At 38.3% G+C, this 12,925-nt stretch overlaps 1 pseudogene; it reads left to right on the top strand.

Annotated features, from left to right (window-relative positions):
* Positions 1-9,974: 9,974 nt before the first annotated feature.
* Positions 9,975-12,544, top strand: LOC139444002 (uncharacterized; annotated as a pseudogene).
* The last annotated feature ends 381 nt before the right edge of the window (positions 12,545-12,925 follow it).

Below are 12,925 nucleotides of genomic sequence, written 5' to 3'. Positions count from 1 at the left end.
GGTTTCAGCCCTCAGATGGTAGCTCAGGATGATGACGGAAGACAAAACTCAGGGGTGAAGTTTAAGACGACAGCAGTCATGTTTATTATTGATTGTTTGGAATAAGTCGAAAAGGTTGATAATAACGTGACAGAACGCACACCGGACCTAGTGGCCAATCTTCCTGGGTGGAGCTGGCTGCCTCCCTGACTGACCATGTCAGTCGGGTTTTGTAGAGCGACGTATGACGTAACGTGTGGCAAGGTCATTGTCCCACGTGTGTGTATATACGTAAGATCCGGCGACGTAAGGAGGTGTTAATTGAAATTTATAGATAGCGCTAGAGATTAAGGGTGCAATGATGATATGATTATTATGATGGAGATGCTGTGCCTGTGTGTGCAATTCTGTGGTTAGGAACTGTAATACATTTTGCTTGATCTCGTTCATTCCAATAAAACTGGACCCTGAAGCTTTGCGGATTCACACTGTTTGCACATAGGTTTTTCGTTTCATACTTCAATGAACCGAAAGAAATACATAGTCGATCCTAAAATAATTAAATTTTCGTTGTGTTCATTGAAATTCCTGCATTCTGATTAGCTGATTTTTTCACGTGTTATTGCATTCATTTCCTAATGAATGTAAAAAAGTAAGCCACACCCACCGAGGCGGACTACTTATATTGCTACGGAATGTCGGGGAATCCCAACATTACAGTCGAGGGAATTCCCTTTCTGCTCACGTGTATCGTCATGCGCAGGGCATTTAGCGAAATTCATACATATTCATTGTCCAACAAATCCTATGAGACCGAAGGCCGAGAAGGAATGAAACATCTAAAGTGCAGACTCGCTCGCCTGTTTTTTTCCCGCTCGCCTCGGTTCCACAACTTTCACGTCTTTGGGTTTCATTTCTAACTAGCATTTTTCTAATTGTGTCTTCCCGTTCTCTGGTAACTAATGTTCGAATCTGGCGTTACGCCGGATTAAAGCATGAAACTTTGCACATGTTATGTATGTGGTATATAGATACCTAATAAAATACGGAGCCAGACCTCAGTCTTCTCAGTTTTTATTTTTACGCAGTTTTATTTAGGTGATAAAAGTTCACGGAATATAGTGAACAAGATGATACGTGAAAGGTAAGTAGTATTTCATTAACGTTATATTTACCAATATGGATGTCGAACGAACCTTCTTCATTTCACTTATAAAGATGCCATGGTAATTACAAATTTACTAATCGATGAAAAAATGATATTTTGATGGGTGTATAAATTCTTTGATGCGATAAAAATAGTAACTTCCAAATGAATAGACATTTTACGCGCGCAGATCACGTAGTCACGTTGCGTGCCGTTTGTCAACTCAAAGCCCTGACGTGAAGATTCAGAAATTTAAACAAAATGAAATTAATTGAGTTTGTAAAGTAATTTTTTGATAAGATAGGATTTATTTCGATTAGTTTATCAATGTACTAGCACATATAAGGCCAATGAATTTACTTTTAAATTAAGACAAAAAACGGGCCGATAAAGTTAACACAGGATGGGGAGATCACTCTCATTTTTCTCACAGAGTACTACATTCGTGTCGTCATATCATTATATATGCAGCACTCTGTTGAATCAGAAAACATTTATTTGGAATAAACGCTTTAATGAAAGCTTTAATGCTAAAAATATTATCGATATGTTTTACCTTTTTCTAGAATCCCACAACCATATATTATCCTCAGTTATTATTAATTTTCTCAAAGTAAATTGACAGTTACAGGGAACTAACTGTACTTTTTAAGAAAGTATAATGAGAATAGCAAGCTAGTCTTTAAATTTAAGATTTTCAATATTAATTACTTTTCATATTCTTCAAAGATGAAAAGACGAAACATTTCTGATAAATCAACATTGATAACTTAGACAAATCATTATATTAACATAATTTACAAAGTATTTTGAGAAGACGTTTTCTACACAGCACACAATCGTTTCTTTCTAACTATTATTTCAAAACTTATTTACAAACTCTTTTTATGATGAAAGTTATGTTATGTTCTAAATCACTTATTTGTCTTTTCAGACCACTTTTTGTTGGCGAATATGGACTGGGAGAGATGTATAATCTGTGGTCAGAAAGACAACACATTGAGATGTCCTGCAGATATCGTCAATATTGAGGGATGTAAATATTATGAAGGTCTCACTAAGAACGTACAGGGATTTCTTGACATTGGTAAACTACCTACCAAAACTCATGTAACAGAATCCTATAGTGCAGATGAACTCTTGAAGAACCGTGCTAAATGGAACAAAGCACGTCGTTTAAAATTTGCCACATCAAAAATTGAGACAGCAAGGGAACGTTTGCAAAATTCTAAACGTTCAAGAGAATCGCATGTGGCTTTTGCCTCGGATCACATGGGACTATACATAATTGTTCAACCTTAGGGAAAGACAAAACATTGAGAGAGATGGCTGAACAGATGGAAGATTCTGAGTTGTTGGCCCGTTTTGCCACTGGAGATCGTATTGCTATCGAGGCCAAATACCACAGCACTTGTTTAACTGCTTACAAGAATAAATACAGAAGTCACAGGAGAAGAAGTTGTGAAACACCAAAGGAAGACAGTGGGAAAATTGCAGAATCTCAGGTTTTTGCAGAACTCATAAGCTTCATTGAAAATAGTTTAGAAGATGGTCTTAATATTTTCAGACTTGTTGATATCCATGCCCTCTATGTTCATAGACTTGTTGCGTTGGGAGTTGTTAAACAGTGAGTGAGTGAGTGAAAATTTTAAGTCACATCGGCAGTATTTCAGCCATATCGTGACTATCAAGGGTTAAACACAATAAATACATTGAATCTAACATAAAAACCTGCTAACGAGGGACATTAAAATAACTAGACTATCACAGAAGAAGATATAAAACTTGTATGGAATCATAAAAAGGATAGCACTATTCATAACAATACAAGATAAAAAACGGGCTATAGATTGCCAGCCACTGTAGGTAGACCACCATACTGGGGACCATGGGATATTACAGTACCGATGCTACTTGCATAAACCTGATCAGGATTTACATCATCCCTTCAGTAGCTGGCGATTGTTCGCAAAGTTAGCCACAATTAAAATTACAAATGTTCTTCGTTTAAAGGAGTAGTAGGCAGAAATATTCTTTGAATGACATGGACTTACGATATCCTCTCAGGGGGTGGCAACTAACGGGATCGGGTGGCTAGGCTAGCTGACTGACCATCCGGCGACTAACGCTTGTTGATGCGTGTCATCGTATCCCAATTACGTGGATCGATGCTCACGATGTCAATCACTGGATTGTCTACTCCAGACTCGATTATTAACAGATCACCGTCATATTGCTGGAATATTGCTGAGTGCGGCGTTAAACAACAAACAATCACAAAGTGTCTCGAATTCCCTATCAGAACACTGTGGCTGGTGTTGGTGCAGTTTGTTTACCTGAAGTCGGCGTGCTTCATGGTGTCACATAATTGATAAAACGCTATTTTTAATAGGTCTTCTAACATCTCTACAGCAGAGTCTAAATTTGTGTTTGATTTATTACCAAATAATGTTGAAAAATGGTCAATGCATCTTTTCATTATGTTTGTTCACAAACTCATCCCCACGTGTTCGTCCCACCCAAATCAATTTCTGCTGTGAGATGCATGCAGCACGAGCGCCTGATGGCGTGCTTGTTCACGTGCTTGGCTCCGTTATAATGAAAATAATGTAGGCTTCATAAAACATCTAATCCATACACAAAAAATCATATTGAGAAAATTCTAGATGTGCATCTTTCTTAAATAACAAAATGACACCGCATTTGTTTTCTTAAAATTGCTCACATGATGCATGTTACATTACACTTGCAGAGCCATAACCATGGTACACGATATGGAGTCTGTATTGGGAAATTATACAAGTTCTTTAATCGTAGGAGAGATAGAGGGAAACCATTTATTAATCTAGATAGGGTGAATTGCCGAACTGCCCAAGCTCTTGTGTTTTCAATTCATACCATCAAGTCTAGGGTATGATAAATAAAACAAAAAAGGTATAGGTGTGGTCTCAAAAACAAAACTGGGACGTAAAAAGATATTAGACAGCTTTGATACAGGGTTATTAGGCGTATAGTGTACAAGCTTTAAAGGGCAAGTTCACACGGAAATGAACCATTTTTTCTTGTACTTTTTCCACATTAAAAGTGTTAACATAGAAGTGTCATAGACAAAAATATAAAAACATCATATTTAATTAACATATTTATTGCACTAAAACGATTTATATTTTTCACATTTACCAAGTGTTCTATTTCCATAACAAAAACACCATGGCTTATGCCCCTTGCAATATGACGTCATTGGTGCCAATTGATAAACATTATGACGTCATCATGCTTTGTTAGAGCCGCTTCACGTGGTGTAGGTACAGATTTGTGATTCTAGCATCTCAGATGCCAGCCAGAATTGTGTTATGCTGAGTCACCACTGCGCCGGAGTGTGTCGTAGACCATGTTGTTTTACCGCAAACTGGTCCTTGATATCTTTTGCGTTGAGAATAGACAGGGACCCAGTTGAATTGGCACCAATTACGTCATAATCTAAGGGGGATAACTCAGGCCTATTTCGCTCGTAAAACGAAGGCCTCATAACGGCATATCACTTTCACACTATTGTGAGCTTCCTACTTTCACTGTGAAAAATAAATGAGTATATTTTCAAACACAGATACTAACGAATTCTAAAATTGCGTTTTGTTTAGAAAAAGAAAGAAAGTGATTTTTGCGTGTACACTTCCCCTTTAAGAGCAGAAGGTATCTCCGACGTGTAGTAGAATTCGAGAGGAAATTAAAAATGCCATTAATGTTTCCCGGACAACTATTGCTCTCCACGAGATGGGATTTCGATACACTGCTCGTGTCGATGACCGAGAAGTTACATGGGAAAAGGTCACATTATCTCGGCACCATTTATAACTATCACCGTCATGGCTTCCAGGTCATTTACCTTGATGAAACCTGGGTGAATAAGAATCATTCCACTGACTACATGTGGCTATCGGTAGACAAAAAGCCCCCATGATACCATCAGGTAAATATTTGTCTGGTCCAGACTCGATAAGTTACAAAAACTAGACCGCCGTCATATAGCTGCAGTGCACATATGAGTGCAGTGTTTAATAACAAACATAAAAACAACAAACAAAAGGATGGACAAGTTTTACGTGCTCGAACCTCAATTGTTCCAAGTCGCTTGCAGCATGCCTACATGTGTCACAGATCACTCTACTACTAGTAGTGACAGATGGGCTGTGGGCACACGCTCTATCTCCTCGAACACAAGCCATGTATGACAGTGGTGTGTGTCTTTCCTCACGTTTGTGACGATGAATGTTTTCGTGTGGCGCTCTTCAAGCCTTCCTACAATATCGAAAAGATCTTTGTAGAATTTGTGGCTCATTGTCACTCCCGACTGGGATAACGTTACTGGGCCCCGTTCCACAAAGCGATCTTAGCGCTAAGTCGGTCGTAACTCCCATTCTTTAACACTGACTTACGACAGTCGTAGCGCTAAGATCGCCTTGTGGAACAGGTCCCTGGACCATTAAATCTTTTATATATGACTCACGATTGGCTTTCATTCGTCAGCCTGCCTCACGATTTTGGACAAGACCGATGCCAAGATTGGACACTATTTATGAAAGCTATCAAACGTACCAAGCGCCTAGCACCTTTGTATACTTACTATGGTTAGAAACTTTCGTATTCAAAACGTCATACTACCTAGAATTAGCCTTGAGGAATCAGCTCGGGATCGGGCACCACCTTCAAAGAAACCAAACAAAGTGTATATATCCAGCTCCTCTATTGGGGATACCTTGACAGTCATCAAATAACATTTAAAATAGGAAATGTCACTTATGTTTTAGTTTTGCACATAAAGTACAAAGTCATATAGAACATTAACATTTTCCATAAAAGAAGCAGCTATCACACTAGAGTGTAGTATGAAACAATAATTCTGTGTATTGAGTGTAAGTTTCATGACATATAAATGTATCATGAGCTCAATGATAAAAGAACCAATTACAAATAAAATAAAAACTGAAAACACTGTGCCCCCCAAAAAACTCACTCACTCACTCACTCACTCACTCACTTACTCACACAATCAAGTTCATTATTACAATTTCTTATGAATAGAAGTATCTAGCAAATCAACACATACATACAAATGTTTAAGTAAGGATAAGAATTTATGGATGAACAGCGTCTTTATTACAATTAAGAGCGACGTTTCGGTGTAGGTTCTAACACCGTTATCACCGTTTATCAAGCTTATCCTTACTTAGTACTCCAACTTCTAAATGCCTATCAAAGAAGCAATTACAAATAACACTATTACAGTCAGTCTGTGAAGATACCTGTAAACAAAGCTTACATAATCTTATGTGACACTTGTTTTCAGCCACTCCTAATTATGAATACGCCTCGTTAAAAGGCACTGCTGGTATATATCTTAATTACGTATAAACCTCGTTAAACCCACTGTCGGCGTCCAATGTACGCAGATTTAAGTATAAATAACAACATACCTTGACTGTAACTTCTAAACATATATCATTCATTTTTGGCTCTGAGATATATTATACTTTGAGAGCCCTGGACCAGAAGGCCATATCCATAATTTATCTTGTGAGTGAGTATGGTTTCACGCCGCTTTTAGCAATATTCAAGCAATATCACGGCGGGGGACACCAGAAATGGGCTTTACACATTGTACCCATGTCGGGAATTGAACCGTTGTCTTCGGCGTGAGGAGCGAACGCTTTAACCACTAGGCTTCCCCCCAATAACGTATCTAAACTACCGTCGCAAACAAATTATATCTGATAGCATTCGTCGTTCAGGTTCGCAGTTACTTGTATTTTATTTGCCACTCTGAAACAATCGTCAACATCCAGCTTGGATGTTATTTCTAAGCATGTTTCTAAGATCACATTGTGCTGCATCTACAGCATTCTGGAGTATGTACAATATAATACACCCGATACCATCTCTATCGTTGTCTATCGTTCTAAGTGAACACACTCCGTCGCCTTTCATTCTGAATGATGTGGACATTATATCCGATATACACACACACGGCTTTCATTCTGAATGATGTATTTAACATGTCCGATATACACACACACGGCTTTCATTCTGAATGATGTATTTAACATGTCCGATACACACACACACGGCTTTCATTCTGAATGATATGGACATTAAATCCGATACACACACACATACCGCTTTCATTCTGGATGATGTTTTTAACATGTCCGATATACACACACACGCTTTTCATTCTGAATGATGTGGACATTATATCCGATATACACACACACGGCTTTCATTCTAAATGATGTATTTGGCATGTCCGATATACACACACTCGCCTTTCATTCTGAATGATGTGGACATTATATCCGATACACACACACACTCGCCTTTCATTCTGAATGATGTATTTAACATGTCCGATATACACACACTCGCCTTTCATTCTGAATGATGTATTTAACATGTCCGATATACACACACTCGCCTTTCATTCTGAATGATGTAGACATTATATCCGATACACACACACACACAGCTTATATTCTGAATGATGTATTTCACATGTCCGATACGCACACAAACGCCTTTCATTCTGAATGATGTGGACATTATATCCGATACACACACACACGGCTTTCATTCTGAATGATGTGGACATTATATCCGATACACACACACGGCTTTCATTCTGAATGATGTGGACATTATATCCGATACACACACACACGGCTTTCATTCTGAATGATGTGGACATTATATCCGATACACACACACACGGCTTTCATTCTGAATGATGTGGACATTATATCCGATACACACACACACGGCTTTCATTCTGAATGATGTGGACATTATATCCGATACACACACACACGGCTTTCATTCTGAATGATGTGGACATTATATCCGATATACACACACACTCGCCTTTCATTCTGAATGATGTATTTAACATGTCCGATATACACACACACACGCGGCTTTCATTCTGAATGATGTATTTAACATGTCCGATATACACACACACTCGCCTTTCATTCTGAATGATGTATTTAACATGTCCGATATACACACACACTCGCCTTTCATTCTGAATGACGTGGACATTAAATCCGATATACACACACTCGCCTTTCATTCTGAATGATGTTGACATTATATCCGATATACACACACTCGCCTTTCATTCTGACCGTTCTGCATGCATCAACCCATTGAAGGATTGGGATTGGAGGAGACCGCAGTGTCTGCACACTCACAATTCAAGCACGTATTTAAAGATAAACTACTAAAGAGTTACAAATGCTTCACCTAAAGTGTTGATTGATTCCGACCACTATAGTATGCCTTATACTTTATAATGTCACAATAAATACACTTGACAATATGTGCATTAAAGTGAAGCCTTTTATTTTTTCAAAACACTCATTACCTAATAACCAGAAATACGTGCGTACAGGATTGACCCAGCCGGGCAAAACACACTGAAACATCGGAGATGTATCAGGATTGATCGATGGACAGAACTAGCGTCTAATGTACCTACCCAAGGTTATCACATTCCATAGTACATTAACAATCCTCAACAATGGAGCCATTCTCCTCTTTATCGGAAGCGTTTGGTTGGACTTTAGTCAAAATCAACTAAATGATCGCATATGTATCATTTAAAGTGTTAAGATATTTACAAACATATTTGATCCACACGAATACACCACACCACACCACACCACACCTCACCACACCACACCACACCACACCACACCACACCACACCTCACCACACCACACCACACCACACCACACCACACCACACCACACCTCACCGCACCGCACCGCACCGCACCGCACCGCACCGCACACCTTAAGAATGACAGGTCCCATGTCAAAAGATGTAGGCTAATACCGCAATAGACTTTTGAATAGATTCAGAACTAAACTTGTAAGAAAGATTAAACACATTTTTATGACACCTAAATGACACGTAAGATATTTACAAACATATTTCGTCCACACGAATACACCACATCACACCACAGCACACCGCACCGCACCGCACCGCACCGCACCACACCACACAACACCACACCACACACCCTAAGAATGACAGGTCCCATGTCAAAAGATGTAGGCTAATACCGCAATAGACTTTTGAATAGATTCAGACATAAACTTGTAAGAAAGATTAAACACATTTTTATGACACCTGAATGACACGTAAAACTGAATAAAACAGTATCATTCATACATAATAGTTGAAACATGTTGTTCCTTTAAATGACATGTCACAAGCGTCGGTCGTATTATAAGCAAGAACTTACTAAAGGATAAATATGATCAAATTATTCAGGTACAATTTTCAGTACACCCAGTCATAGAATGCCTATGCAGGTTGACTTGACTAGAATGTAAGTTGTGCATGTCAAGTTGATTGGAATGTTAAACCATCTGGAGTTATCTACCTTGTACCAAAGCACATGTTGCGTAAGACATATTAAAGTGTCTTTGATGGAGGCCTGTCTTGGTCATTGATGGCTTACATACCCAATTAAATACCGTTTGCGTCAATGATATACAAATGTGTTCACTGAAATATAAGCGAATGTGAGAAGCACAAGGTAAGGCCATTCCAGTTAAAGTTAGCCTCGCCTCGTTGAGAGTTCGGTCATGTGAACGTGATGTATTCCTCTGCAGTTAGGCATTTGGGCGTGGTACGTAATTTCCTTCCTTGTCCATAACAAGTTGAACACTGCTAAATTTGACATGCAAGGAAGTTGTGAACTAAACCAGAGTCGGGATATAGATTGCATTACAGTTATTCTGGTTGATTTACTTCTCGGTCGGTACACGGACTTGTATAACCTGGATAGGAAACGATACAGAATTCCTGAAACTATCTCTGCCGCGCATCCGCGAATTGAAATCCGAGCCCCATGTTATCGGTATCCCGCAGACGCGATGCCAACCACATGTGGACAGCTTATGGCGCATGCGTAGTAGGGCTTAACTTGACTTCCCCTGGTTACCAAAACATCCGGCTTACAAGCATGTGTGGCGATCGATAGCTGTCAAAACACATATGTCCCATGTGCATCAGATTTTTATCAATTAAACACGGAAACGGTAATTAAGATGATCGAGATATCAGACCATATATATACAATGCCTTGCAACATTATCGTCATTCCTAACCTAATACGGATACATATTCAAGCGTTCAGATTCTCTCGTAACAACTACAACATGTCCGATTTCGTCAACTGGGATGACTCCGATATGGATTTGTCCGTACTTCTAGGCGAGTACACAGAGTATGAAATGGATAGAAACTCGGATTCAACGTCCGATGACTGCCATTCAAAGGTGCAAAAGACTGGCGAAAACCAGAGACCTGGCAAGACTTTTGCAGCTTTGTACAGATGTCCTTTGTGCAGCAAAGACTACGGTTCAATTTCTGGATTCCGTGGCCATGTGATCAAAGCACACGGAAGATCCGATTTACGAGGTAATGAAAATCACAAAACAGTAAAGTTTTCTGTTCAAACATATATTCATATTTTATTTACATATATATTCTTACATAAAAGCCCCAGGGCACAATTTGGCTAATTACCACCATGGGTATATATATGAATAATGGTAAAATATAGGCATATAATTATAAGAGGAAAGCAGATACTCCAAGATGTTATAATGTGTGGAATAAATAGATTCTTCAATTTACATATTGCAATTTTGTCCTCCAGACTAATATAATTTCAGAAATAAGTAACCCTATTTGTATTTTATCATGTGTGTATCTATCTTAATTTGTATACATTTAATCTAATCTTAACACATTGACCATGGATACATTAATTTTACTGCCGTAGAATAATAATTGAACTAACATTTTGGGACTCTTGTATCATGTGTATACACTTTCAATGTTGCAATCATTACATATGAACAGAATACTTGTATCAGATAAAAATCTAATCATTTAAGAAGCCTGAGTTAGTATGCTTTTTCAATTACTTTTTATTTATTCATCGTGATGTGTTAATGCTTAGTTTTATATCATTGGATTCAATTCAATCTCAAAATACAATTGTAAAATAACTATGAATTAAAAAAATATGGAAATCCTTATTTTGAACAGAATAACGGTTATCTTCCACAATTTGACTGCCACAGGCACTTCGCAAACATACTGGATAAATGCCTTGATACATGTCTACATTTACATGTTAACACCATACATTCAACCTTAAACTAATATACTTGGTGAAAGGTTCTTTTGATTGCATATCATAAGGGATATTATTACTAATTCCAGCTCCTGACTACAAGCTTACCAGTGAGACACAGCAGACCATACCGACCACACCTCCTACGCTGACAAGTTCCTAAAAATCAAGTTTTCTTCAGCACTGAGCAATTGCAAGGATGTATGCTGGAGTCTGTCCGCAATTCTTTAAACGCAATGGCTCATAATGAAATTCACAAGTCGGATCTGGCATGTGAGGGGAAAATGTGTGACATTGCTAGTTTACTTTCTGGTTCAGAGTCATGTCTAGCTCAAATAACTGACCACCTGACACCTACATTTGTAACATTGTTTTCTGGATTGGGAAAAAGCAGCTCCTTTGTGGCGAGCAGAGAGCAGATGTGGGCACAGTTCCACAGAGTAAGAACTGACACCAAGTTCTGTGATCAATTGCATGATGTAATAAAATTACACACACAAGAGAGTGACTGGAATGTACACATGCTAAGTCAGTGCTTGTTGGATGAACTGGTTGATGCTGTGTGTACGAAGTTTATATCAAGTATACAGAGTGATGCAGAACATGAAGCTAAAGATCTGACCTCGGCGGAAAATGAAACTCTATTTTATATCTGTGGATTTTTAATTAGGGCCATTACAAAGCACTCAGGAATAGAGTCAAAAGTAGCCAAAACCCTGAGGCATTTATGCATAACATCACAGGATACTTCATCTGCATTTATGACAAAATTTCGCGTTTGGACTGAGACTGTCAACAGAGGAAGACTTAAAGTTAGTGGGGACAATTTTTTCTTTCTTGTGAGAAAAATGGAGATAATTTGTCGGCAGCAAGTCGACACATCAAACTTGAATGCAAATTCCCTGTGTGTTGACCGCCTTAAGGACAGCATTCTTAAAGACACAACAGTCCTGTTTTACTGGGACAAGCTCGTCACAAGTAGTGAAGAAGAAAAGCTGTCCATGTTCCTGAAACTGCGAGGAAGAGCTGTTGTCCAGCACATTCGCAGGCAAACACAAAAAAGAAATGCCAGCACACCCAAACGTGCAAAAAAAGGGAAAAAGTCAAATTCCCTTAGAAAACGCCTGAGGGAACATTAACTGCTTAATATGTTTGGATTTTGTGCCAGTTGATTTGTTCGTACATGTAATATAAAAATTGTTCTAATATCAGTGAATAATATAACTGTACATATTTTAGTGCTTAATTAGCTGTACATTTTATCTCATTATTTTGTGGGTGCTTTTTTTCAAACTGCAAGAAATAATCTTGAAGAAAATACATACAAATGATCTTATTTTGACTTTTTATTTTGTTAGTCTCAAAACACAAGATTTGTTCGTTTGTTGTTTAAAGCCGTGCTCAGCAATATCTTGGCTAAATGACGGTAGTAAAAAAGCAATCAAGTCAGCATTAGACAATCCAGTGATAGACATCATGAGCATAAATTTTATGACATGCATTAATAAAGTTCCCAAGTCTGAACAGCTGGTCTGCAGTCGCCACTAACAAGAAGCATGGTTTGCTTAAGATCAATTCTAGTT

Source organism: Haliotis cracherodii, unplaced genomic scaffold, assembly GCF_022045235.1.
Source record: "Haliotis cracherodii isolate W230 unplaced genomic scaffold, xgHalCrac1.p SCAF_5, whole genome shotgun sequence".
NCBI classification, from domain to species: domain Eukaryota; kingdom Metazoa; phylum Mollusca; class Gastropoda; order Lepetellida; family Haliotidae; genus Haliotis; species Haliotis cracherodii.
The sequence above is the reverse complement of the archived record's forward strand: the minus strand, read 5'-3'. Positions and strand labels throughout refer to the sequence as shown.